At 41.8% G+C, this 27522-nt stretch overlaps 1 protein-coding gene across 3 annotated transcripts in view; it reads left to right on the plus strand.

Moving 5' to 3' along the window:
- The window catches only part of RPS6KA5 (ribosomal protein S6 kinase A5), a 451666-nt gene that overhangs the window by 239899 nt on the left and 184245 nt on the right, over positions 1 to 27522 (plus strand). The gene's annotated exons all lie outside the window — the stretch shown is intronic.

The following is a 27522-nucleotide window of genomic DNA, read 5'->3' on the forward strand; positions in this document are numbered from 1 at the left end:
TAAGAAAGCATTAAATGTATTCACAGTAAACAAAAACGCAAGAAACCCTAGGAGGTAAAGCTTTGTAGTAAGTGAGGATGGCTGTGGGAGGTGAGAGTAAATTGAGAGCTCCGTACATTGTAAATGGAATGGTGCCAGAAGGACATTTTTACATTTTTTGAAGTAGGCGTTGTGTTCTCCATCATTAACACATCTGTCAACAGCAGAAACGAACACTAGACACCTTATTACCTCTGCTTCCTTAATTATTATGTGGTTTGGGGTTCACAAGGAACGTATAGCAGATTGGAGAGTTTGCATTTTATTATCTCTTTCATTGTTCATAATAGATTTCAAATGCTACAGGTAGTTTGCCCTGCATTCCCACATAAGTGGGTGCATTCTTCCCTTGGGCAGTGCTACAATCTTTCCATCACTGCTGAAAATTACAACTGTGCCTATTTAAGCTAGATAATTCTCAAATCTAACCTTTCAAAATATAAGTCTTAGCTTTATACTTTAAGATTGTCACATATATCCTTGCCAGGTACTATGTAACGCTCTACAAACTAGATATGTTCTCTGCCCCCTCCTTATTCCCCCAGAGCCACAGGGGTGGAAAACCTAGCTCCCTCGTTCAAGGACTCCGTGAATACAACTATACTAATTAAACATCCAATTGGACTGCTACCCAAACACTATTTGCTGAGCAGTAGTGCACAGGAAGTTTTTCTAGTAACAATGAGTCCCACAAGACTAGTTCAGGGACCCAGTGGAACACCAAAACCTCTTCGGTATTGAGTAACATACTCAAAATAGCACGAAGAAACAAATGTTTATTGTAAAATCTTATTCCAGTGCATCAAATATGAACACGACCGCACAGAATGCAAAAAGAAATGCAGCGAAGCATGTCAGGGAAAACAATATGGTTAGTGGGTTCTTAATGTCCTGACACCCTAAAGCTATTTCTTGGCACTAAGCTAAATTTTAATGAAAGCATTAAGTAGCAAATAAGTGTTTGGAGTTTCTGCAAACTGGTGTGAACTCCGGCTTGATATTCTTAGCACAAAGTCCCTCTAACGTATGGTCAGATACTTGGGTTTTTATAGTGTCTGATCACCACTCTTATCGTAATAATTAGTAAACATAACTGCACTTACAAACAGTAAGGTACTAACATCATGGTGATAAAATGTCAACTCACATACTGATTGTGTTCTTCTATAACTAAAACAGTAAAAACATGTCAGCTACTACAGTGCGTGTCCATAATAAATGCCATGCATCACTGAAAACAATAAAATATGTCAACCTAGATAGCAGGACGACATGATGCCAATGTTTCTACGTGTATCCAAGTACTTCATACTCTCTTAAAAAGAGATAAAAGACTGAAGTAAACATAGGATAAAAATAGAAGGCAGCTTAACCAGAATTGTTACAGCGTTCACAGTAAACTTTTCTAGTCATATTCTTTCAGCCCAGCTTTAATTTGCCACAACAGTATACAAGTACTAGTAACTTCAAATTGTTAACTACTTTTCCATATAGAGAGGCAGCTAGATTTGTCCATAGTTGTTGTTTGAACTGGCCAGGCACTCACAGTGTAATAACCAGGTTCGCTCTGCCTTCCCATAGAAGACTTGTTGAAAAGTAATTCTTTCCAATTACAACCTTTAGCCAAGCCTGTTCCCCCACCACTAAACATGATATAGGGAACCAATTATTGCTTTGGCTTTGTAACGCTTGAAGGGCGTTCCTCATCACTAGGCACTGTTACATGGGACAGGCTTGCCTTACTTCTTTTTTTAAGTTTCAAATTGCTGAGATACATATTCTCAAATTGTCATAAACATTAAGTCCTCTGTCTTCTCCCCATAACAGACTAACGGTCATTATAATGTTGTGGAACTTCCTGGGAATGTTCGTGCACCAAAGAAGGTGGCAGGCAATAAGTGTTCTTCTATTAAAAAAGTCTATCATTTAAAAAAGCTTGCAGCCAGCGCACATTCGCCCAATAGTGTATTTTCCTGCAGCAGCAAAACCTTAAGGGCACAGGGGCCATGCCTGCACCTTTTGGGCATAAAGAGTGACATTCCTTATTTTCTGGTCAGGGAGCAAGGAGCTAGACATGTGCTAAAAGGGCAGACCCCTGGCTGCCTGAGTTGAACTTTGCTGGACAGAGGGTGTCACAGCTCCTGTGAGCATGACCTTCTCAGCTTTAGCAAATGTCCTCAAAGCCTTCCCCCTTGTGACGAGGGGGAATGTCAGTGATACCCTTGTATCTGGGTGCTTCAGTTTTAATCCCTGAAGTACCCAGGGCTGACTGTCTGTCATCGACACCTCGTAACAGAGTAGGTGAGGTCAGTAGTCTTCCATGCTCCATTTTACTCAGTGACCTAGGGTCAGCTAACGAGGGGAGGCAGCAGTCCCAACCCTCTTGGCACCTCTGAGGCGTCCCTTCCCGAGATCTGCAGCAGGTAAGGGTTGTGTTTTTATTCACCGATTAGTGCATGCATGTACGTATGAATTTGTGTATTTGTAAGAGTTGTGAAAGAGTTTTGTGTGCGTCTGAATGTAAATGCATGCGTGTAAGCGTGTGTGTGTGTGTGTTAGTTTGTGTGTGTGTGTGCGTGCCTGTTGGCACCCTCCCATCCCCTGAAAGTTGTACTTACCAGCCACCACTGATCTTATCCTGAAATGTCTTCTGAACATTGGTGTAGCAGTAGATGAATGGTTTGTCCTGTCAAAAATTAAAATGCAGAATTCAAAATGTGTAAAATCTTAATAGGTGCACACCGTCTGATATTATTGATAGTGAATTAAAATAACTTACAAATAAATAAAAAGATGAAAAAAGTCAAAAGATTGTTTTAGTACCGGTAATGGGAGAAATTAAGTACAGTTTTATACATTAAGGTGATCAAAGCAATTTTTGATCTAACCCTAGTTCATTATTGTGTACAGTACAAGTACAGCAATGGAAACCCCATCTGATCCATCTATTTGGGTTTCCAAAAACTGGAGTATAATTGGTTTACATATAAAGGCAACCCAGTAATTATTAAGCTGTTTTGGGAGTTTATAGTTGGAAAGACTATTCTGCAGGACCAGATAACAATAACCTGCCAGCAGACATAATCAAAAATACTACTGATTGGTGGGTCAGTTTATTATTCAGTGGACCATGAAAGTGAGTGGATTATAGAATCAGGGGAAATCATCATGAAGAGGTGCTGTAGTAAAACCCATCTTTAAAAAAGGAGCTGGAAATTCCCCAGGTGACTACAGATTAATACACTTCACAGATGCTGTATTGAATGTATTTGCAAAAATAAGCTTATTACAGCTAAGACTCGATTGCTGAAATAATCTTATGACACTGGAATAGGGTGGGTTTCACAAAGGGCATTCCACTGTAGATCATTGTTTTGCCCTCTGGGATATTGTTCCAAAGTCAATAGAAGTAAATCGGAAATTATGTTATGGTTTTATTGACTTTAACTTAGCCCTTGTTACAGTGGATAAGGTGTTTTCTTTGGGGAAAAAAAAGCTATTGCACTTCAGAACATCATCTGGCCTAGTATCACTTAAGAGTGCTAAAATTTAGACTAGTTTTCAACCTTATCTTTTCCATGCCTGGAATTTGTCATATTGTACACATCAATAATGGGTATCTCTCTTGTTCATTGAACTCTAAATTAACTTTAACCCAAGTTTTAATTAATTGTTTAAGGATACCTGGAAAACATAATAAAACCTCTGTTTTTAAAATATGGTATTTTCATTTTTGTTTTATGGACTTTTGGGCCTCAGTAAACATTGTTTGTGACGTGACCTAAGACTTCATCAGAGCTGAAATGAAACATTGTTTTGCTTTCACTAATGACCGAGGTGACAAAAATCTCTGGCATGCCCTTCTTAGTTTAAAGAAGACATTTATTATTACTTCACCACGAGGTTCCTGAGAGAGGAGATTAGTAGGTTGGAGGCACACATTTAAAAATAGTCACAGCAATGAAAGAAAAATAAATCAAAGTGATTCTCAACTGCAGTGTACACAGCAAATATATATGATTAGATTATAGCATAACTGCCAAGCAAAGACTAAAGTAAAAATTAATCACCGTAGGGCCTATCACTGCACTTCATCTTTCCCATGCCAGCAAGTTGATGACCCCTGTTCAACTGCGAGAAAGAGTTTTTCACGCTCATGGGAGGTCAGGCAGTTGACGTCCACTCCTGACCAAAGTCTCTGAAAATTCCCCTCACTACTGCCCAGGGACACCTTTTATAGAATATTAAATAATCATGGCAAAAAAAGCTTTCTAAAAGGCCTTCTTTCTCAGATGTGAATTATTTAAAAATGCTGGCTTGTTTAGGTAAACCTTGACAGGAATGTGTTGAAAGCTGGCCACCGTTTCGAAACACAAAATATGTGCTTCCTTATCATGCTATCATGTTCGGTAGGAGAAAATATGAAAAACACAAGCTTAGTTTACCATGTGGAAAAACACAGCTCATCTGCAGTGTCTCAACTGCAATGTCTAACGCCACGATAAAGCCAATAGGCAGCTAAACTGAATATACAATGCAATCTGCAACTGGTGAACATTGAAAAACTAATATGCTCAGTGGTGAAACACTAAGTCAGTGGTCAAACATACTTAATTTCACTACATCTCCACCCTCTGACCAATGACTTTTGTTTACATTCCTCATATTTCAAGGAAAAAAACAAAAACATTATAAGCAAATCAGGTTTGCATTGCATACAGCAACATAATGTAATGATAAAAGCAATCACTATAAAGCAATGGAAGTGAATTAACGTATTGATCTTATAAACTTTCAAATCAGATACACGTACAGTGAAAAGACTGAATTGATTGAATAGTGTGTCTAATATAGCAAGTTGGTGCAGAATTAGATGGAAACATCATGAATTCTAATCATTAAAAGGTACACGGTCCACCTGAAAGGTTTGCTGGAATGTAAGTGAAAGTCAGGTTTCCACATGAAAAACAGACAGCTAACTGGCAATTTTGCTTAATGAGACTTGCAGCAGTCATCAGATGCTAATAAACCATGAATTAGTTCCAGTGGAAGAATGTAATCAAACAAGTTGATAGAACATCCATGGTACTCCATATTGATCCCATGTAAAACTTGAACTGGAGGCGCAAGTTGCGTAAAATGGATCCATGGGTTTTGTACTTTAATCAATCAGGTTCAGGTTGGGGGTGCGGTCCCTGCCCCGACCCCACACCCAAACGCCCAAAGGAAGACCACACAGCACACTCACGGTCAGTGGCGAGTCGCAGTAGGATCTGCAAAAGAAAAAAGTATGACTTTTCTTGCAAATAACATTTGTCATCTGAAATGTGCTCTCCTTTTTCCTTCCCTTGTTTTATAAGCAGCAGGGCGTTATTGGGTACTTTGCTATAATTTCTGCAGGTTCTGGCGGGCCATTTGGCGGTTCAACCCACACCTTAGCGCTGAGGTTTTTATCTGTTGCACCACAGCTTCCCTTTCCTTGCACTGTCAGAAGGGCTGGGGCAAACTCCTTCCTCACCAAACCTCCATTCACTTCACATATGACAAGTTGGGCAATTCTGTCTCCAATCTGTATGAATGAATCAGATTCTCTACTACTTATCAGAATAACTTTAATTTCGCCTTGGTATCTGCAGCAATCGCTCCCCCTAAAACCTGATCAATTTGCCATATCTGTCCTGGTAACTTTCCTCTCCCCAACTGATCTTTGACTGTTTCTGGGACAGATCTCTGTTGTGTGTGCTGACAAATAGGACATTGCAAAATCACAGTTTTTATCAAATCTAGGGGAATGTGCATCTCACTAATCTCTACTCACTTGTAAGTGGCTTTTTCTCCCAGATGTCCACATTTTTGGTGCACCCACTTAGCCATCCCCACCAAGTCAGAATTCTGGGTTGTCACTTCTGTCTCTGCACTTTTGTCTTTAACATCTGCAAGGGAATTGAACCAGCATTGTAATGAGTCAATGGGACAATGAGCATCTATGACTTTGCTCTGTTCTAACATTTCCCAAATTTCCTGGCAGTGAACCAAGAATCAGTGTAAAAATGACACGTCTCAAGCAGCTCTTGCTTTAATTTCTCACACACATTGTACAACTCTGCATATTGGCTACTTTTTCCTTCTCCTGTGGTAGACAACGACTTTTCAGTAACTGAATTGAATAACACTGATTTCCATTGTCTTTTAGTACACATGTATTTCAATTAATCATTAGTAAAACAAGCACGCTTTCTATCCTCAGGGGACAAGAATTCAAATGGTGCACTCAATTTCACTGGTGACTCTTTTACCTGTGGTACTCCCTGCACTCTCTCCTCATCCTGTACAGGGGCTTGTGAGACTTGTTCATGTAGGGCTGCAGTGCCTGTCGGTCCTACTCAAGCCCTGTCTTGTATGTACCAGATCCAGTGTATGATACTAGCCTCTTGTGCATGTCCTATACCGTAAGATTTAGGTGAACCCATCACCCACTGCATGATTGGTAGTTCAGATTTCCGAATTACATTATAACCTAGTGTCATTTGCTCAGTATTCACTAGAGCCCAATAACAAGTCAAAAGCTGTTTTTCAAAAAGGAGTATAGCGCTCCCCAAAGTCAGATAGTTTTCTAGTCCAAAGCCCCAGGGGCGCCCTTGTCTTCCCCTGTTTCTGCCCCATACTCAAGTTTGCAAATTGTCCCTGAACATTTACATGTAACTCAGTGTTTCCCTTTTGCACTGCACACAAATCTGAAGTCTGTTGAATTATTTCATTTGCCAAATCAAAAGCACTCAGCTGCTCTTCACTCCATTCAAACTCATGTTTTTTCCTAGTTACTTTGTATTAAAGCATTAAGATTTTGCGCAGATGAGGGCTATACCGTTTCCAAAAATAAAAAATTTCATGAAACTCTGTGTCTCTTGCTTAGCGCAAATAGTAAGAAACTCTCAAATCTTTTGTTTTCCCTGTAACAGCATCTCTCTATGTTCTGGATTCCACTGAATTCTTAGAAACTGCACATTTTGCAACAGTACCTCTGTCTTGTCTGAATTAATTATACACATCGTACTCTGCAAAAGTGGCCTGAATATACCGGTAACATCGTCAACTTCTACCTCAGTGTAATCTTTGAAAGAATGCACTTCAACTCCTGCCACAAACTGTGGGCTGATCTGTACACAGAGAACTATGCTCTTTTCATGAGGCTCATACTGGTCCCCACCTTTTTTAACCTTCTCATTACTGGAATGTGAAGAGCCAGATTCCCCTGTAACAGATTTATAAATTTCAGCTTTATCTTGCAATAATTTGTTCTGGTAATTTGCTCACGTAAATTCTTATTTTCATGTTCTAACTGTTTACATCTCTCATGTATTTTTCTGTAAGCAGACAAAAGTATCCAAACCCTCCTGTCAAGAACAAAAGGGACATCATTTCTTTCAAAAAGCACCTTTTCTATATATGAAAACACTTTAGTTTTATCCAAGCACAGATCCCAAAACTTAAAAAGTTCTGATAAACAAGAAAACATGTTTGTCACAGCAGCATAAGGCGGTTTAACTTCACATGCATTTTCAAACATGGTCTGCGGCGCTTCCTTTAATTCTCTAAACAACAAAAACAATTACACTTTTAAATCGTGCACTTCCAATCTCCAATTCCACTCCCAGACTGACACTACGCCAAAATGTTTTGCTTTCACTAATGACTCAGCTGACAAAAATCTCTGGAATGCACTTCTTAGTTTAAAGTAGACATTTAGTGGAATTAGTGGTTCCATGTTTATGTAAGTGACGGTTATTTCTCCCAGATAATCTCTGGCCTTTGTTGAACTGTACACTCGAATTAGGAAACATATGTGGCTCATATAAATTGGAGATTCACGTAGTCATCTAGGTCCTGATGAAGCATCACTGGATCCGTATGGACCACCAGGATGCGAAACATGTTGACCCATGATAGGGTAGGTTTTGGAAAATCCCCAATTCCCCCCTTCACTATCTTAAACAGAGTGATTGAGCATTACCTCTGGTTCACTCTTTTGACTATATATATCTTTTAATCTTGGCCCTGACCGTCCATCTGGTCCAATAAAACTATCGACCCAGTGGCAGTCTTGTGAGCCAATTTTAACCACGATTTTTTTCGATCTCCTTTGTCACTCATTCACTTCTGGGGTCACGGCACCATCATTGAAAAAGATCTCCGGCAAAGAGCCCCCCCATTAGGGGTGGTGCCCGTCAGACATTGCAGCGCCGGTCTGACGAGGAGCAGTACCGATGATGAAGCATGACATCCTATGGATGTGTGAGGTTTCTTGCTCCTAAAATTTAGGACCCCTGCCATTAGTTTTCGTTCTTTTTTGGTTGGAACAGTGTATTACGTATTTCTTGACATTTCCACTGGGAGGATATACCCTGGACCATAATCCCTCCTAAATCCCCTCATTTTTTGGACATTTAGTATTACATCACCACGAGGTTCCTGAGAGAGGAGATTAGCAGATTGGAGGCACACGTTTAAAAATAGTCACAGCAATGAAAGGAAAATATATCAAAGTGATTCTCAACTGCAATGTACACAGCAAATATATATGATTATATTAAAACATAACTGCCAAGCAAAGAATAAAGTCAAAATTCATTACCGTAGAGCCATGCCAGCAAGTTGATGACCCCTGTTCAGCTGCGAGAAAGAGTTTTTCCACCCTCACAGGAGGTCAGGCAGTTGAGGTCCACTCCTGACTGAAGTCTCTGAAAATTCCTCTCACTGCTGTCCAGGGACACCTTTTATAGAATATTAAATAATCATGGGAAAAAAGCCTTCTCTCAGATGTGAATTATTCAAAAAAGCTGGCTTGTTTAGGTAAACCTTGACAGGAATGTGTTGAAAGCTGGCCACCGTTTCGAGACACGCCTTTCAACGTCAATCTGTTTTCTGCACTAAAGAAAACACAAAATATGCGCTTCCTTATCATGCTATTGTGTTCGGTAGGAGAAAATACGAAAAACACAAGCTTAGTTTACCATGTGGAAAAACACAGCTCATCTGCATTGTCTCAACTGCAATGTCTAACGTCACGATAAAGTCAATAGGCAGCTAAACTGAATACAAAATGTAATCTGCAACTGGTGAACATTGAACAACTAATATGCACAGTGGTGAAACACAAAGTCAATGGTCAAACATACTTATTTTCACTACAAACATACACATAATTCAATTTAAAAATCAAATTATCTTACAAAAGTGACTTCATCCACGGTGGCCATATGCTACACACAACACCAACATGTGTCTAGTAATGCATAGAGGGATAGTGCAAAGGTCTGTATGTTATGTTTAACAATGTTTTAAAAGAAAAACATTATAGAAATTCATGGTATACAGTATATTTCTAAGGACTCAACAGATAGAAGCAGAGAAGTGGGGCTCTGCAGAAGTGGGGCATTCTGGATATTAATATTTAAATCTGTGGAAATGGAGATTAATATTGAACATAAGTATCAATACCTTTTGGATAATTAAAGTAATCAATTGATTCAACTCTACTGTTTTACTACTAGAAGTATTTGGTCTTTTCAGAAGAATGTTGGTTGACCACTATTGAAGACACAATTGTTGTTGTTGTTTCTCTTGTGCTCTTTAAGGATTAGTAAAGTGGATGTAAAATAATGAACCCCACTCCCACTTTCTCTCTCATTTCCTCAAATAAGACGTTCTTGGAAAATCAAACTACACAGTTTCACTTTTTATAGTCGTATACCCCTCTAACCTGTCTCAACAGTACTATAGCATAGTATTAGAGCATATTCTTATTCAGTAACATACACTCATTGTATTTCACCTTTTAAGGAGAACTGTCCAAAGATGTAACTTATGAATATGAATCTTTTCAGTAGATGGTAATACTAATGGCGCTGATTGAGAATTATTAGAAATATATTTCTTGGATAAGTGAATCATGGACTTTGGTTGTAGGGGTAAGAGTCTATTTAGCTCTGATTTACATGATAGGTTTTATATTTGCACTTTAGTGGGACTCCATTTGACAGCACTGTGTATGTGATTACTCTTAGTAATTCTATTGAAAAAATGGCAGTTTTTGAAATGTCAAAAGTGTGTTCAAGAATGAGCTTTAAAACTGACATATAAATGGTGCCAGCTTTTGAAATCTTGCTATTGGATATAATAGCAAGTTTTTGACTGTTTTGAATATTCCTGGGTGGGGGTCAGAGAATCTGAGGAGTTTAAGGATATTTTATATATTTAGGTGTTTTTCTTTTGTGCAGTTAAAAATATGCATGCTATAATTTTGTCAATAGTGTCATATGTCTGTGTAATTTGACTATAGCTAGAGTTCAAAATGGCACTATCGGAGAATGCAGTGAACACCAAGATAGAGATACTCTGGTGCTGTGTTAGGATACAGGTCCCTACAGGTACGGACAAAAGACTTATCCTATTTCAGGTTATATATTTCATTATTTTATACTTGGGGCTTTGTCACAATATTTGTCTCCCTACTGTTATCACTTACCTTTGGCCCACCTAAGAGCTTCCTTGTTAGCATATTCATCCATACATAAGGCAAGTGCAAATATGAATTTAATATATATTTTTTTCCTCTGTGAACATGAAGTTGGATTTATTGTCAGTGTAATAACATGGTCTGATTACCTATTTGATTTTCTACAGACACTAATAATAAATATATGGTGTATAGATGAATTAGCTTGTTAGTGAGTTTCTACATCTAGGACTTGAAGATGGCAGCTCCTTTGTGAGCTACAGCGGTAAGCTCCATTGTTGCGACGTCCATTTGATTCACGGGCTGGAGGGATGATGGGATTAATTCTGTGGGCGAAGAATGCAGCTTGTATCAGGTGTAGAATGTGCCTAGACAAAATCAAGACATGCAACCACCTTCACTCTCTCCAATATCTGGTGATGTCCAACGTGATGAAAGTGAACCGCTGGGACCGAAACCAGCTGGTCGAGTTCCCAAGGACTGTACAGAGTACGTAGTCGCCCAAGAGCTGATGAGTGTTACAGAGCCAGCCGACAGAGATAGTGACCACAGCCAATTGTGCTTACTGAGTAGGGGAAGCATTCCCCAGTGTGACTGAAGATAAGCAGTGGGCAGATGGAGATAGTACTCTGGCCTGTTCCTTGTCAAGCCCCAGGCCCAGCTGGAGTTCACAACACAAAACACTGGAGACCTTCGTTGTTTTACTCTGTTTGAATGACCGTGAATAGGTGGTGTGAAACTGAGGTCACAGGAGGAGCTCTTGATTTGTGACACAGTTAGTTGTCACAAGGGTGTAACAGCCTAACTCCAGTCAAACAATCTCTGCCTGCCTGCACAGTGGACCCCAGAAAGCAGGTGTCAGAAAATTGAGGATGAACAAGAATTGATCATTGCGGATGAGTTCTGTAAAGTCCTTTGATGCCGACATTAAGTATAGGACTGGTAACATTGAAATAGTGGTCATACCACTCAGAACCAAAATTGGAACTTTTGCCTATGAAAGTGCTAACTGTAGCTGTCTTTACATAAACTGGAGCAATGTGTTGATGCTGGAAAGCTCACATGGAACAGTCCTGGACTGATGGATTGAGCGAACTCAACAGAGAGCGTTTGACATTAAGATCCACGTGGAGATGGAGCATAAAACTGAATGTAGAGGCTCACAGATGCATTTTATGGCATTAGCGGGAAGCAGAAACAAGTGCCCTTCTGAAGGTAATAGTTTTGAATGATTGGGGGTGGGGTCTGGAGCAGAACTTACCGATTGGGTCTTTTGATGAAGTGATCAGCATAAAGAATGGGAGTGAATGTGGATTGATTGAATGGCAAACACTGTTTTTGCATTAGAATCTTAGACTTTAAAACTGGTTTTCAACTCAGCAAGAAGTGTAGCCAACCATCAACATTGCCTTTTGCAGTGGATGGAAATTGTGGTAGATAGTCCTCTTGAGGATAGGCTAAAACGTTGCAGCAAGTAATTTGGGTGGTCTGCAGTCATCAAAACACATTGCTCTCAACTATTACGTTTCCGTGGATTCCACTTCCAAACAGGCATGACAGCTTCAGCTTTGGGGATGCTTTTATGGCTCTGTCATGTCACTGATAATAAATTAAAAAATGAGGTCATTTAAGATGTCATCAGTGATGTCATAAATTATGTCATTGAACATGTCATGAGTGTCGTAATATGGGAGGTCACAACCAGTGCATGGCAGAGGTACAAGTCATACTTAGTTTTGCTCACTATAACTGGTTAATTTCTGTGTTTTTGTAGCGCAAAATGTTAACGTTATCACTGACATTCATCCAACTCTAACATTACCTCATTCTTTGTTTTTTTCAGTGAATTTCTAAGGTTTTTCTTTTTTTTTTTTTAAACAACAGATCTTTTTATCACACCTAATTTTAACGTTACATTAGGCTTTGTTTTTTTCAGTGAATTTCTAGTTTTTTTTTTTTAATGTAAAGTATTATTCACCATACGTAAATGCACCCCTACATTTGGCCCTGCCCAGCGCAGAGTTGGCTGCATTCCTTGGACTGAGACCAGGCCCTCCAGCCAGCACGATCCATATAGCCAGCCCCACTCCAAAGGCCATACAGAGGGCTGTGTATTTTTTTAAGTCTCCCAGAGCCTTTATCGACCCTGGGGAACCCAAACCCAAGGGCACCTATTTAAATAGAGGGGAGTGTGACCACCTCTGTAAGTCTTATTAGAGCCCTCTCCACCCTGGTCAATTTCAGGCCCGGGGAACCCACCCCCATGGCCTGGCATGATATTTAGGGGAAGGAGGGGCACACGGCCTCCCTTCCCTGGGCATATTTTGGGACCCCATCCTCTGAGGCCCGGCATTGATTTCAAGAAAGGGGGGCATGCGCCCTCCTCCCCAGGCCAATTTTGGCTTCAGGACCCCATCCCCAACATTTTTTCTGGAGAAGGGGACACTGTAAACACACAAATCTGGTACTGTTAATAAATAGACATCTAGGCCAACACAGTCATGGACATTTTATTTTGCAAGTTTGAACTGGAGGGTTTGAAGTTATGTGCTTCAAGGAACACCTCTGCTGAACACAATCAGCACACAAGTATTTATACCAATAGGTTTTCATTACATTCTATGAGGCAAGCTGAATCATCAGGTATGTGCAAACAGTAACCACAAATCATTCCACAGTTAATGCCTCCACGCAGAAGCTAATATTAGATAAACGTACATCCAATGACTCCTGTACCAGTAACCAAGATACCTGCTGCTGCTTCCTGGCTGCTTCTGTCTTTAGAGTTAGTTTCCACCCCACTTTTGAAACACACGATTGCCACACTTCTTTTTTCTGACTCCTGCATAATGGTCACTGGAACCTCCCTTATCATACCTATTCGAACATGAACTTAGTGAACTGCGAAACTTTAAACAAAGGGGAAAAACAAGAAAGTAATGTGTGCGCTTAATAAATAGCAGTTGTTCTTCAAAATGGAAGAACAATTGTTCAGTCTCTAAGGCCCATATTTAGGCTTTCTCAAGCTGCCCTTTGAACATTTGTTCAACATTTTACTTATTCCGAACAGATACCCATTTAACTATCCAAGGCGGTATCATCATACACATGACTGGAGGCGCCACATTTGCCTGAATCATTAAGGCCAATATCATTGCCCTCAGGAACAGCAAGGTTGCATTTTCTCAAATCATTGTATGAATCAGAAGGGTCAATGGCACATGATTCTTGGGAATAGGCTTCCTGCACAAAGAGGGCATATGAGACATGGAAGTTTAATTGGCGACGTGCTGGGAAGCGGGTAGGGCCTGTATGAGGATTTAACAAATCACTAGGCCTACTACTAGTAACACGAGATCCTTGACCAGCCAACCCCATCCTCCTAGCGAAAGATCACAGTTCAAATTTCCGCTTTTCCGGCCCCCCAGATTATCAAATATATATTGTATATGTGCCGTTATATTCCGTTCCTCGTTCTCTTTTCCCATTATGCATTTGTCCTTCACGATAGCACGCACCCCACTCCACTGCTCCAAAACAAAGTCAATAGCTTATCTATTTTTATTTGAATGTGTTTGCATTCTTTCCAATTCTATAGTGATACTTTGAAGGGCCGCTATGGTTGAATTGGATCTTATTTGCACACCCAATATACTCTCTGATCTTTTCACCTCTAGCTCCAGCTACTCTCCCTAAGGTAAATATAGATGCTAAAGTATACCCAAATGTTTTCCCATTGCTATAATTGCCATAATTGTTTTAACTTCTAGGCCTGTTACCCCATCACAGAATTCTGTTGTCAGTGTTCATTTGACCCATCCATCGTTAGCGTGAAGGTGTGTACAGGGCACTCAAGGGGCAGGACCATTTCTAAAGCTACATCATCTGTACGGTTATACAATTTGAATATATGCCATTTGACAAGAAGTAGAAGCCTGGGTCAGCATATAGTGGGCCTACTCCTGCATAGTTTACTGACATATATGCAGTATTGATCGTTATATTGTCTGCAATAGTTCTTAGTATAGAGCATTTAGGTAATGTTCCTGAACAGTAAATCAAATACGTAGTATTCATTGTGACTATCAGACAGCTACTTAGATATTCTCCTTCCCTTTTTTTCACTCTCATGCGCCTGGTATACACCCCTGTTAAGGTCACATTTTCTTTATCAAAATACACAGACTCAGAATACGTATCTTTTTGACAGGATGCATATCCCTGTGAAATATGATTATAAAGACAACCTGCATAGGCAAAACCAAATCTAACATGTATCTTTTTAAAATTAGGTGGTTTAACACGTGTCCATTTTACTATAGACATAGGGTAAGCAGTCCACAATGCATTAGTCGAGTGTATGGGATAGCAAGCTATTCCCTTCTTGAAAAAGCATTCATGCGCCATCTGAAAACTGTTTGTTTTCCCTCCTGGTATGTAACACAGCAAGGGCAGGGCCGCTGGCACCATTAACACCATTCTGGACATTTCCTTCATCCTTTTCAACATCACAAGGCCGGGAGACATGTTTGACATGTTTGTTCATCTGTAGTTGCAATCAATATATCATCTATGTACTGCATCAAGACTGAATTTGAGGACAATTGTAGCTTGTCTAATTCTTTTTTCAAAGCTTGAGAGTAAATGGAGGGGCTTTTGGAATAGCCTTTTGGAATTTTTTGGAAGGAATATGATCTATTTCCAGAGTGGAAAGAAAATAAATATTGGGAGTCTTCATGCAGAGTTATAGAAAAAAAGGCATTCTTTAAGTCGATAACAGAGAAGTACGAGGCATCAGTGGGGATGCTAGTGGGTACTGTGGAAACATTAGGCATAACTAGGATTGTGGTTGTACAGTTTGTTAATCTCTTGCAGGTCAATAGCAAAACACTGTTTATTCTGTATTGACCCCCCCACCCCCCTTCTTCAATACCGGTAGGATAGGACTGTCGTGTGGTGAGCCTGGGGTCTGTTATAACCCACTATTTCAATAAGTCAGTTATTACTTGCTGTAAACCTTCTTCTCCTTCTTTTGATAGTCTATATTGCGGTATTCTAGGTAAGACTGCACATTCTTTTAGGGTGATTGTCACAGGAGAGATGTTCATGGGTCCACATCATTGTCCTCCTTTGCACATACATTTTCATTTACAGCACACGTGAGATAATCTGGTAGGACAGTGGCACTGAGAAAGGATCCAGTGGGAAAAGGTATAATATCTAAACAGTCCAAAAATATACCGTCGGAGGTACACCTAATAATTGCATGCATTTTTGTCAACATATTTATTCCTAGTAAATTCAGGATAAATTTATCAGTCAAGACAAATGAATGTTTATCAGTAATGGGAGGAGGTCAGGGAAGCGGAAATTGGACTTTTAACCGGTGCGTTGGTAAATCTCACAGATGTATCTACATGAGAGGGGTGCTTGTGGGACTATTTGTTTGGAAATAGAGGAATTGGTGGCTCCGGTGTCTACTAAAAATGCCACTTGTTCTCCGCCTACTGTTGCCTCAACATGGGGGCCCTTCGATTCCACCGAAATGGCCACCATTTCCCTATCCCCTCTCGGGCTTCCCTATTCTACAAAATCATAATCTGAAAGGGGGACTGTCACCATTTGTTTATTGTCCAAATAATTCCCTCGATCCTGGAAATCATTGGAAAAATCTGTGTTTTGGTATTGTTGATACGACCTAGACTGTCTATTGGCATTGTTAGATTGTGTTCCTCTGACTTTTGAGCGCCCCCTGGGGATGGATCTGCCTCTATTAGTGGTCTGCAATTGGGGACATTGCCATATGCAATTGTATGGTGCTTTACCATAATGACATCAATTGTCTATTTGTCCCCCCCAGTGGATGACCAGGTGGGAAAGAGAGGACCCTACCACCTCCTCTGTATCCCCGCCATCTGCCCCCTCTACCTCTTTGAAGTTGCTGCAACAATACTTTACTTTTTAATTCTTTCATTTTTTATCTTTATTTACTTCTTCGTGCCTTGATCTGTCCTCATAAGACTCGTAATACAGTGTTATAACCAATACTTCTGTCAAGGGTTTAACCGTCCATGTGGGTCCATAAGTGTGGATACAATTATGTATTTTTTCTTGTAGTCCATTAACTAAACAGTTGATTAGTGCTTGTTTTGACCCTTGTTGTGAAGTATCCATGCCACTGAAAGTGGCAAATATGGGTTGTAACCTAGAAAAGAATGCCAACACTGACTCATTTTTTGTTTGCCTACAACTGTTTAGTTTCCGCCAATTTATTCTCTGTTGTGGAATTATTTATTGCAGTTGTATCAATTTATTTGGCAGATCTATTATTTCTGCTGGCACCCTCCCTGTCTCTTTTATTCTTACATTTCTAAGCTGTTTTAACTCCTCCCATTTTATCCCTACACTGTTGTCTTATTTTACGCAATATATCTGATGGCAGAATACAGGAAAACATCTGTTCTATTTCATCTAATGTTAACTGGCCTATTTTCAGTATTTTCTCTGTTCTAGTATACTCTTCAGAATTTTGTATGACATCAGGATAATCTTTTGAGGATGATATCAGTTCAGCCTTAGTCCATGGCCCATGAACATGTTTTAGGGGCTGAGTGGCATAAATTTCTGGCACCCCCCTCAGCTGGGCAGTGTGGGTCGCTGGTAATATTATCCTGTAGAGAACAAAGAATTGATTTGCCTTCATTAGTTTGATTTGCCAGCCATTGTGGTCGGACCAGGCCGTACTGCACAAACCACCGATGGGCAATCTGTAATATCTCTTTTTCTTTGTCAGAAATATTTATCCCACCATCATGGGTATCCAGATTGTTAAAATCTGGGCATAAATGGGGAAACAGGCTGCTGAGTCCCCAGCATCTTGAGTTTCTTTGGTAAAGCCTTTGCAATGACTCCACATTTCAGTCAGAAGAATTCTATTTGTCTGATGTTGCATGTAATAAGAGAAATTTTCTGGACAATTCCTATCAACATTACTGTGAGACATTATTGCCCTACAAAATGTCAGGACTTTATTTTCATCTACAGTGGACAATTTTCTTGGCATTGTTAATGGATCCCATTCACTTGGGTCATTTATTGCAATTTGTTTATTCTTTGGGCCGCTTATCTTATCTCCTCCGTTCGCTGTTACATCAACTTGGTTGTTTTCTGATTCTCTTGTTTGTTCATAAGGAGGAGGTTGTGAGTGTCTCCCTCCCTTGTCTAATAATCGTCCTATCACTGTGTCTTTCTCTACTGGTGGGGGTGGTGGCAGTAGATTTTTTTTTTTAATGCATCAGACTAACTATCCTATCCTGTTGTTCTGATTTTTGCTTCCTTTTTTGTTTTTCATAATTCCTTAACTGCTTCCAAAGTGATTTGGAATACACTTTTGTCTCTGTCTAGCATATTTTCCCCATTTGTTTAGTACATCAAATTGTAATAACCTAACCTTTTTCCTGCCCAATTTATACAAGCATTCACGCAAATATGCCACTTTATCAAAATCAAAGGTCCCGTCTACTGGGAACTGCAATGCTGCATCCTTCTTGTATATTCATTCCATTGATATAAAACAGACATTTCTCCATTCCATCTTTTATCATTATTTCCCATGCCAGGATGTCTTTTCTTGGATAGGTTTGTGGCTTATTTATACCTTTGGATAGACAAATACCCATTATGTTACGAGTCAAAGTGTCACTGCGGTAGAAAATGTCCTGGTACAACAAAGATACTACTAATTAATTTTCTAGCCAGTGAGACATTTAATATTTGTCCATGAAGACTGAACCCGAACAATTGTTCATCGTGACACTCATTCATCATACATATCGGCCACCATACATCTTACAAGGTCTCGACGACTGTGTGTTTCAAGTTCTAAAGGATCCCCCCCAGTCAGTGTTGTGTCTCAAGATACCGGTGATTACCTCAGACTGCGACTGCGGGAAACTCAATCCCCTCTGCGGGTCCGTACTTCGGAGTCATTCGGTTCTCCAACCGGTCCTTCAACCGCAGCTGTCTGTGGTCCATCTCGATGGACTGGGCGGATCCTGGATGAATCCCCAGTTTATTAACGCACAAATCTGGTACTGTCAATACAGAGATTTCCATGCCAGCACAATCGTGCGGACAGTTTATTTTGCAAGTTCGAACTGGAGGGTGCGAAGTTAAGCGATTCACACCACTGCTGAATGTAATAAGCACCCAAGTATTTATACAAATAGGTTTTCATTACATTCTATGGAAAAAGCGGAATCATCTAGCTCGTGCAAACAGTAACCACAATAAATTCCACAATTAACGTCTACACACATAAGCTAAAATTAGTTAGACGCACATCCAGTGACCTCTGTACCCGTAACCAAGACACCTGCTGCTACTTGTTCCGGATGCTTCTATCTTGAGTTGATTTCCACCCCATTTTTGAAACATGCAATTGCCACACTTCTCATTTGTGACATCTACACAACGGTCACTGGAACTTCCCTCCTGGTACTTATTTGTACATGAACTGCAAAACTTTAAATAGAGGGGAAAAACAAGAAAGTAATGTATGCGCCTAAAAAATGGCAGTTCTACAAAATTACAAAGCATTTGTTCAGTCGCTAAGGCCCATTTTTATGCTTTCTCATGACCCTCCATAGGCTGATTTTTAGCTCAGGGTCCCCATCTCCCTGGGCCCTGCACAGTTAAAGGTGGATGCCCCGGTGCCTACCCAGGGCACCAACCATGCTCTCGTTGGGGGTCGTGAGGGAGTCCCAAGGCCCCGCGCCCTAGCCAGCTCTTCTTATACAGCAGAAGCCAACCTTGTCCCACCCCAAGGAAGCAGGTCCTAAAGATGCTTCCTACAGGCGGGCGCAAAATTTCGATCTCTTTCCTTTGCGCATCAGCACAGCCCCCTCCCCACTTTGAAACCTTTCGGCCCGTGTGTGATGTTGTGGGCCTTAAGAGACTGTGGGGCTAAAGCCACATGGCCCCTCCCCATTTTCTTAAATTTTGGCACCAGTGGTGTGCTCCCTTGAGCCTTTTTGAGGCTCGGTGGGGGTTCCTTTCCCCTATAAACCAATTCCTGAAACCCCCCACCCCACCCATCCACTAGGTAAGCCATAAGCATTTTCACTAGGCGAAAAATGCAGTAAAAGCACTTTTAATCAGCAGAAGCACACAAAGCATCTGTGGAGAAGCTCACGACCTTTCACTTGCCTCAAATAAAAATAGTAATTTATTTCTTCACCTCAAAGAAATATGTTTAGAACATAGGACACACTGTAATAACATAAATAACAAAGGTAATCTACATTCTAATTAGAAGCATACACCCAAGAAATCATAATATGATAATTTGACACTTTTCAAGGATCCTCTTTTGGTTGTGCAACAGGCAATGTAATTTAAGTCAAAGAATTTGGATGGGTCTTTAGTTATCTGTATGCCAAGGTACGAAATTGTTTTTATGACTGCCTACTGGCAAACTTGAGAGTAGTACCACTGTTTTTAAATGAAAAAGTCCTACATTTTATATCTACCAACAAGTGCAAAAAACTGGATGGTTTCATATACTACTGTTTTATTGCCCCTCTTAGCCCATATAAATAAAGGCACATCTCCAGTATTGTATCTATGATAGAGTCACATGCTTGAGTCTTTCCCTGTCTTCAAGACTGAAGTTTTCCTATAACTGCAGGAAGCAATACTGTATTAACATAGCGTGCAAAGAACTAGACTTCAAACAGTCAGTTTACAGTGTCCTAATATTCACTCCCCTCAGAGGCCACTATAACCAGATTTTCTAGTACAAGTGTGATGAACCGTTAGCTCAGTTGATATAAGTGAGCATAAATATGGGAGGATAGTGGGTGGCATGTGAGTCTCTGAAAGGAACCAGTGCTGGAGAACTACAGTTACAGATCTTTTCAGAGATTATGGATCTTTTCATAGATTCACATGCCTGAATCCGGAGAGCAAGCAGTTAAACAATACATATATATAATGTAGATTTTCCACGGCCTGGTGGGCAGAAAATCTGGATTCTATTAAAGACACTGAGGCTAATATTATGCATTCTGTTTTAAAGCTTCCACTCGCAGCCATTCCTTTAAATAATTTAGAACAGAAGATTTCTAACATAATAAAAGCACAGAATACCAAAACCCTCATCCTTCTTTTTAGCTTGCTGCAATATGTTAAACAAAGATCGTAACATTTTAATAGTTCTTCACAAAGAAAACTTTTCCAAAAACCACTCGTCATGCTTGTAAAATATCAAAAGTCTCTAGCAGGAAAAAAGTCTTAAAAATGAAGATGCCAAGCTTGTTATCTGTTACTGATGACTAATCGAGTCCATTCTTTGAACAGAATTCTTATCCATTTGCTAAACTTGCCCTCGAGCTACAAATTAAATAGATAACAGTGAGCACAGGGTTGGATATGGGAGGGATAATATTAGCCTCTGTGTCTTTAATAAAATCCAGATTTTCTGCCCACCAGGCTGTGGAAAATCTATTTCAGTTGAAACCTTTGGAATGAATCATGAGTTTGTTCTTAATATATTCTTAAAATATTCTTAATATAACCCTGACATTCCGTAACTGCATGTATGGCTCCTTAATTGTAAGGCCAAGTATTTACTCACTCTTCTTGCAGAAATCAGTGCCATCAGCAACACAATTTTCCAGGGGAGATATTTTAGTTCGACTTTATGAATGGGTTAAAAATAACTCTTCATAAATTGTAAAAGTCCTGTTTTAATTGCTAAAGAGTTGGTAAGTTAAAAAAAAAAGCCCCCTTGAAAGAATCATTCACAATTCTACTTGACACAGAGATGTGTTTTCAGAATATCTGCAAAATCATGAAAATTATTGGTAAATATATGTAACAGATGCATGAGAAAGGCCTGATCATTCTACGTGTAACAGATAAGGTACCACCTTTTCAGATAAATAAAATATAGGGTGAGCAATATTGTCCAAACATGGTACAAAAACTGTTTCTTTTTAAATTTGCAACTCTTGTTTATTGTCACTGCTCTGGCTTTTGCTAAAATCTTTTTACAGTTCTCTGGTAAATCTAAATGTGAGTGTTTGTGTTTAGGAGGTTCCTATAGAATTGGGATGGAAACCCTGTGTGTTTTAAAACCACGTCCAGATGTACCCAGTTCACTCAATCAAAACCCTTTTCAGTGTCAACATTATGTTTTTGGTTGTATGTGTTGCTGCCTTCGGTAATTCAGAACTTCATTTAACCATACTGTATTTGAAATGAATACTTTGTTTGGGATAAATCTGCATTTATCTCCATGGACCAAATGGGTGAGTATGTGATCCGTAAGTACTTTGGCAGCAATTTTAGAGTCTGTATTAAGCTAAGTTAAGGGTTGTAATATCGACAACTGTCTGCTGGTTTCTTGGGTTTCAGAAAACTGATTTTTTCAAACCTTTTTGAGGGATACAAGGTTAATGCCACCAGATAATAGTTGATTAAACAGCCAGGTTAAATTAAGCCCTGGTTCAGATACAACAGTATAACGTAGCTCTACCTGGAAACCACCTAACCCTGATGCTTTATTGCTTGCCTGAATCATGATTTCACTGGATACTTCCTGCTCGTAAAAGGTTACAATTAGCCCAGTGGTGTTTATGACATCAGTCCTGGGCATTTTCAGTTCCAGCAGGAATCTCTCCTGTTCTGATGTATTTGCCTTTAAATGTTCTAGGTATATATGGATTTTTATGTGATTTTTTTTGTTTTTGTTTTTAGTTTTTATATATGTTACGTTTTTATGAGTTTTTAATTGTCTGATTTCTTACCTGTGTTTGTATGCTTGTGTGATTTATTTTTTTTTTTTTAAACAATCAAATAAAGTTTATTGATTGACTGTTCTAAGTATAAGGCTCCATAATGGCTCAGAATTCCTTTTGCTTGTTCCCCTGGTTGGGTGAACATGTAGCGTGTGTGAGGCAGCTGCACGTGAACCATTTATTGCATATCCGCTGTTTCTTGCTTCTTGAGTGAGGAGTCATCCAGACATTTGCTCTCCTATCATTTATTTTTTGCAATTTCCTGCTGATCATGTTTGTCAGGCTTCCCAGTATGCTCCGTTCCCTGGAGTATCCCAGCTGATAGCCATAGCTTTGATTATCTCACATTTTGTGAAAATAATTGTAATTTATCTTGTTCGTTTTCAGGTAATTTATCTACATAGGCAATTTATTGTTTGTCCCTGCAGTGTAACTTTTACGTCCTCGCAGACATTCTATGTATCCGTCATCACTTTGTTTTCTTAAAATAAAATCTGGGTGCAAATTTGATTTTTGAACTCTTCATTGTCTGGTAAAACTTTACTAATTTGCTAACAAGCTGTGTTTTGTTGGCAATGAGGTATTCATGCTTGGACAATTACTGCTGCCTGGACAGTGAAGGTCTTAAATGGCATTCTTGATGCCTTATGATGTGTTTTGAGGAATATATGTATTCCTACATATCGTAGTGCAGCTTACTCCAAGGGCTCAATACATATAAAGCAACTCATTATTTGCAGTGCCCTTTTGACTTTGGGTTTCCTAAACGTTCGTCTAAAGTTCGTAGGGTCCTTGTAGATTGTGTACATAATTAAAATCCACATTTATCACATGCTTTACTTTATCTCCCAATAACCTAAGTAATTCACCTGTTGCAGCTCATTAGACCCTGCCAAGGGGTAGACTGAATTGTTAATCTCTACATCATCCAGTACTGAAATCCCAGCCTGGCCTTGCTAGACTGACTAAATCTCCATTATAGTATTATTCCTAATAGTACAGCTATGCCCGATGAACTGCAGCTGCCTGCAATCAGAAATAGTCAGTTTATTTCCTGTCTCATTTATTGTGGGTTAGTGGAGAAAAAAATATCCCCAGCTGTAGGTCTCTGATCTATGAGGTCAACACTGTGTGTCACTTTACTATATAATGTACCTCAGTTTAATTTACTTTCTCCTTATGTGTTAGCTTGTGTGGCCTTTGCTTCCTCTTTATTTGTTTATCCCTCCCCTGATCCCTCCTCTGGAGCATGGACACATTACTTGCATCCTTCCCCTACTGACTTTTGAGATGCTACTTATATCTGTTTACTTGAGCACTCTGCAAAAGTACATGTGTTTTCCATCTGTATCCCTCATGTACTTCCTTCTTCTGCCACACTCTTATTGCTCTTTTTCTGCCAGAGGGCTTCTCCTTGTGTCCCCCTGTGGTGCACTTGCCCTTGTGTAGTTCTCCCTCGCCGCATTTCTTTATCTCCTTGTGTGCTTTTCCACCACAGTTCCACATTGCTCACTCAGTTTTCTTACTGCCCTATGCCCTCCACATTCCTTCCTCACCCTCTTGTTGTTTCCCAGCCTTGTGTCATTTCATATCTCACCCTCAGTGTTGCTTCCTTCACCTGCATATCTACACCACCTCTTGTGTACCTAACCCCTAACCCACTCTGACCAGTAAAAAAAAAAAAAATGTAGTCATTTTGTAGGCACATGCATGCTTAGTGTGCATGCTCCTACAAAATTATACAACAGGCCTCATTATATGCTTTTGTTATCTTTTTTTAACCCCTTCGCTGCCAGGCCTTTTCCCCCTCCTGTGCCAGGCCTTTTTTTTGCCTATTTGGGGCAGTTTGCGCTTAGGCCGTCATAACATTTTGTCCACATAAGCTAACCAAGCCAAATTTGCGTCCTTTTTTTCCAACATCCTAGGGATTCTAGAGGTACCCAGACTTTGTGGGTTCCCCTGAAGGAGGCCAAGAAATTGGCCAAAATACAGGGGAAAATTTCGTTTTTTTCAAAAAAATTGGAAAAAGTGGCTGCAGAAGAAGGCTTGTGGTTTTTCCCCTGAAAATGGCATCAACAAAGGGTTTGCGGTGCTAAACTCAGCAGCTTCCCAGCTTTCAGGAACAGGCAGACTTGAATCAGAAAACCCAATTTTTCAACACAATTTTGGCATTTTACTGGGACATACCCCATTTTTGCAATTTTTTGTGCTTTCAGCCTCCTTCCAGTCAGTGACAGAAATGGGCATGAAACCAATGCTGGATCCCAGACACCTAAACATTTCTGAAAAGTAGACACAATTCTGAATACAGCAAGGGGTCATTTGTGTAGATCCTACAAGGGTTTCCTACAGAAAATAACAACTGAAAAAGAAAAATATTGAAATTGAGGTGAAAAAAACATAAATGTTTCTCTACGTTTTGGGGGCGTGGCTTCGGGCGTCAAGATGGCGGTCGCACTCTGAGAGTGCTCTGGACCCCTCCGTCATCCGCCCTTAACTACCGCGGTCCAAGAGAGCAAAAAGCGCTATACATGGCTCCCCGGCGTCCCGGGGGCCCGTCGAGAAGTCTGCTGGGGCGATCTGGTGAAAAGCCGGCGTCTCACCTTCATACGGCGGCCCGGCTGATCCCGTGAAGAGGTGTTCAAGATGGCGGTCACCGCGAGATGCACCCGGCAGATCTGAGGTGGGCTTGGGGGCCCTGCCGGAGACGAGTGCTGCAGATTGAAGGGTGGCGGGAGGCCCGGAGAGAGCGGGGGCGCACCCCGGCGGTGGATCCCTGCCGCGGGAGTGCCGATGGCCCCCCCCCCCTCTTGTCAAGGAGGAAGACACCAGGTGAGCGGCGAGGCGCGGGTGCGGCCCGGAGGACTGGGACCCCTCCCTGCCCGCTCGAGCGGCTTGCGGTGCCGCGCTGAGGCCGCGGTGGAGGTCCTTCCCCCCGAGGTCCCCCTACTAGCTGGAATTAAGAACTGGAGACACGCCGAGGATCAGGACCCGGCCGGAGATCCGGGTGGCGCCCTGGGGGGGCAAGGACGTAAATCGGAGATCGGGAGGGGGTGGAAGGAGAAGATAAGCGGTGACATCCCCCGCCCCCCCATCCCTGCAGCAACAAGAGGGAGTCCGAGGGCCTGGAGGCCTGGTTCCGGCCTCCCTTCGGACCCGGGCCCGGGCGGAGCACGAGCTGGACTGCTGCAGAACCTAGACTGCGAACTGAGCAGTGGCGGACAACACCTTGGGGCAATTGGATATCCTGGGTCCCGGGTCGTACATGGTTGACTTTAGACCCTGGTCGGAACGACTCAAGAGATTGAGAGCGCGGTCGTGACGGCGCGGGGCCTACAGCGGGGGTGCAGAGCCCTTAAGGTGGAGAAGCCTGGGTCTGGGTCTTGGACGGGTCCCCCCCACCCCGGTGGAGGGAGCGAGAAAGGGACCTGATAAGAAGGAACCAACGGTGCCAACGCCGGCCATCCTTAAGTGGTCAGACACTGCGAGCCCCCCCACAGTCCAAGGCACTTGACAACGCACTGAATCCTCAGGCTTGAAACCGCATTATAGAAGGTGTGGCCCACCTGACACCCGCCTCAAGCGCCACGATGGGAAAAGATAAAACGAACAAACAACCTCCGCCCTCCCAACAAAAAATCGACCAGTTCACGACTACGGCGGTCCAACGGGGAGGGGGAGAAGTGGCTGGTGGGGGCTCGGCCCCAGACGGGGTGAGCGCCATTCTCCAAGCTATTCAATCATCGCAGATGGCCGTGGAAACGAAAATTGGAGAGGTGCGAGTAGACATGGGCCTCATTAGGCAGGACCTTAGAAATGCAGTAACCCGAATTACGGAGGTGGAAACCCGAGTCTCCCAAACCGAAAGCGATTTGTCTGACCTCAAAACCAAAGTAGCCCAGCTACAATCCCGAACCGGCGAGCTTCACCGCCGTGCAGAAGATGCGGAAAACCGAGCCAGACGCAACAACCTACGCTTCATAGGTTTCCCGGAGGGCATAGAGGATGACAAGGCCGCCGAATTCCTGGAGACGTGGATCAAATCTTGGATGCCGGACCAATCCCTCTCGCCCTTGTTTGCAATTGAAAGAGCCCACAGGGCGCTCGCGCCTTGCCCACCCCCGGGCGGCCCGAAGCGCCCGATGATCGCACGATTCCTTAACTTTAAGGACAGAGACAATATCCTCAGGGAAGCGAGGCGGCAAGATGGTACGCAGTGGGAAAACCACAAAATCCTAATTTTCCCGGACTACACCAGAGAAGTCAAAACCCGCCGTAGGTCTTACGAACATGTTAAGCAAAAACTAAGGACAATGCAACTCTCGTACATGCTCCTTTTCCCCGCACGCCTCAAAGTCCTCATGGCTGGGAAAGCCTACTTTTTTGAATCTCCTGAGGAAGCTTGGGACTGGCTGACAGAGGAGGGCATCGGAGCCCGAAGGGGTCCCCCCAAAACCACTGGAAGAATCCCACATGTCGGGCCCTCGCCATCGGAGGGGCCCCGGAGGAGCAGGCGACGCACCAGATCCCGGCGAGGCGGACAGAAAGACTTGAGCGCCCCTGCGGAGGATGGAACAGCCCGGGACCCTGGTCCTCATACCGAATCTAGCACTAGGACTCTTCCGGTCTCTCGAACACCGTCCCAGCCCGCCGAGGATGGGCGATTGAGTCAGTCTCCGGTACTCGGCTGACGGGATGTGTGGGGCCCCTGCGCGAGACGTAGGGGGATTCAGGCTACGCTTGATCCTCTCAGGCGACCCCTAGCGGGAGTAACATTGATAGCACCAGAGACTTCCTAGAGTATGGTGTTGAACGCTTGATTTGTGACTGCTAATTGCAATTGATCCGAAGGAAAGGAGGGGTCCACCACTCCACTCCAATGACAGTTTTACTGGCTGTCTGGTTTTGGTTGGGTACATGGGCGACAGATGCTTCCGGGGGGGGAGTATGGGGAGGGGGGGAGTTCTGGGGGGAGGGTAAGTTTAAGTTAGGTTTAAGAGGCGACAAGTTAGTTAGCCTGGTTTGTAAATGTAAAATTTCGTGGTCACGTTCGAAATGGTCATCCCTGGGCCTGCACCCACACATCCAAACATGCCCGACATCGGCGCACCTCACGCTTGGCCCTCAGTAACCCAGGTCCTCTCCTGGAATGTAAACGGCCTATTA

Source organism: Pleurodeles waltl, chromosome 9 (assembly GCF_031143425.1).
Source record: "Pleurodeles waltl isolate 20211129_DDA chromosome 9, aPleWal1.hap1.20221129, whole genome shotgun sequence".
NCBI classification, from domain to species: domain Eukaryota; kingdom Metazoa; phylum Chordata; class Amphibia; order Caudata; family Salamandridae; genus Pleurodeles; species Pleurodeles waltl.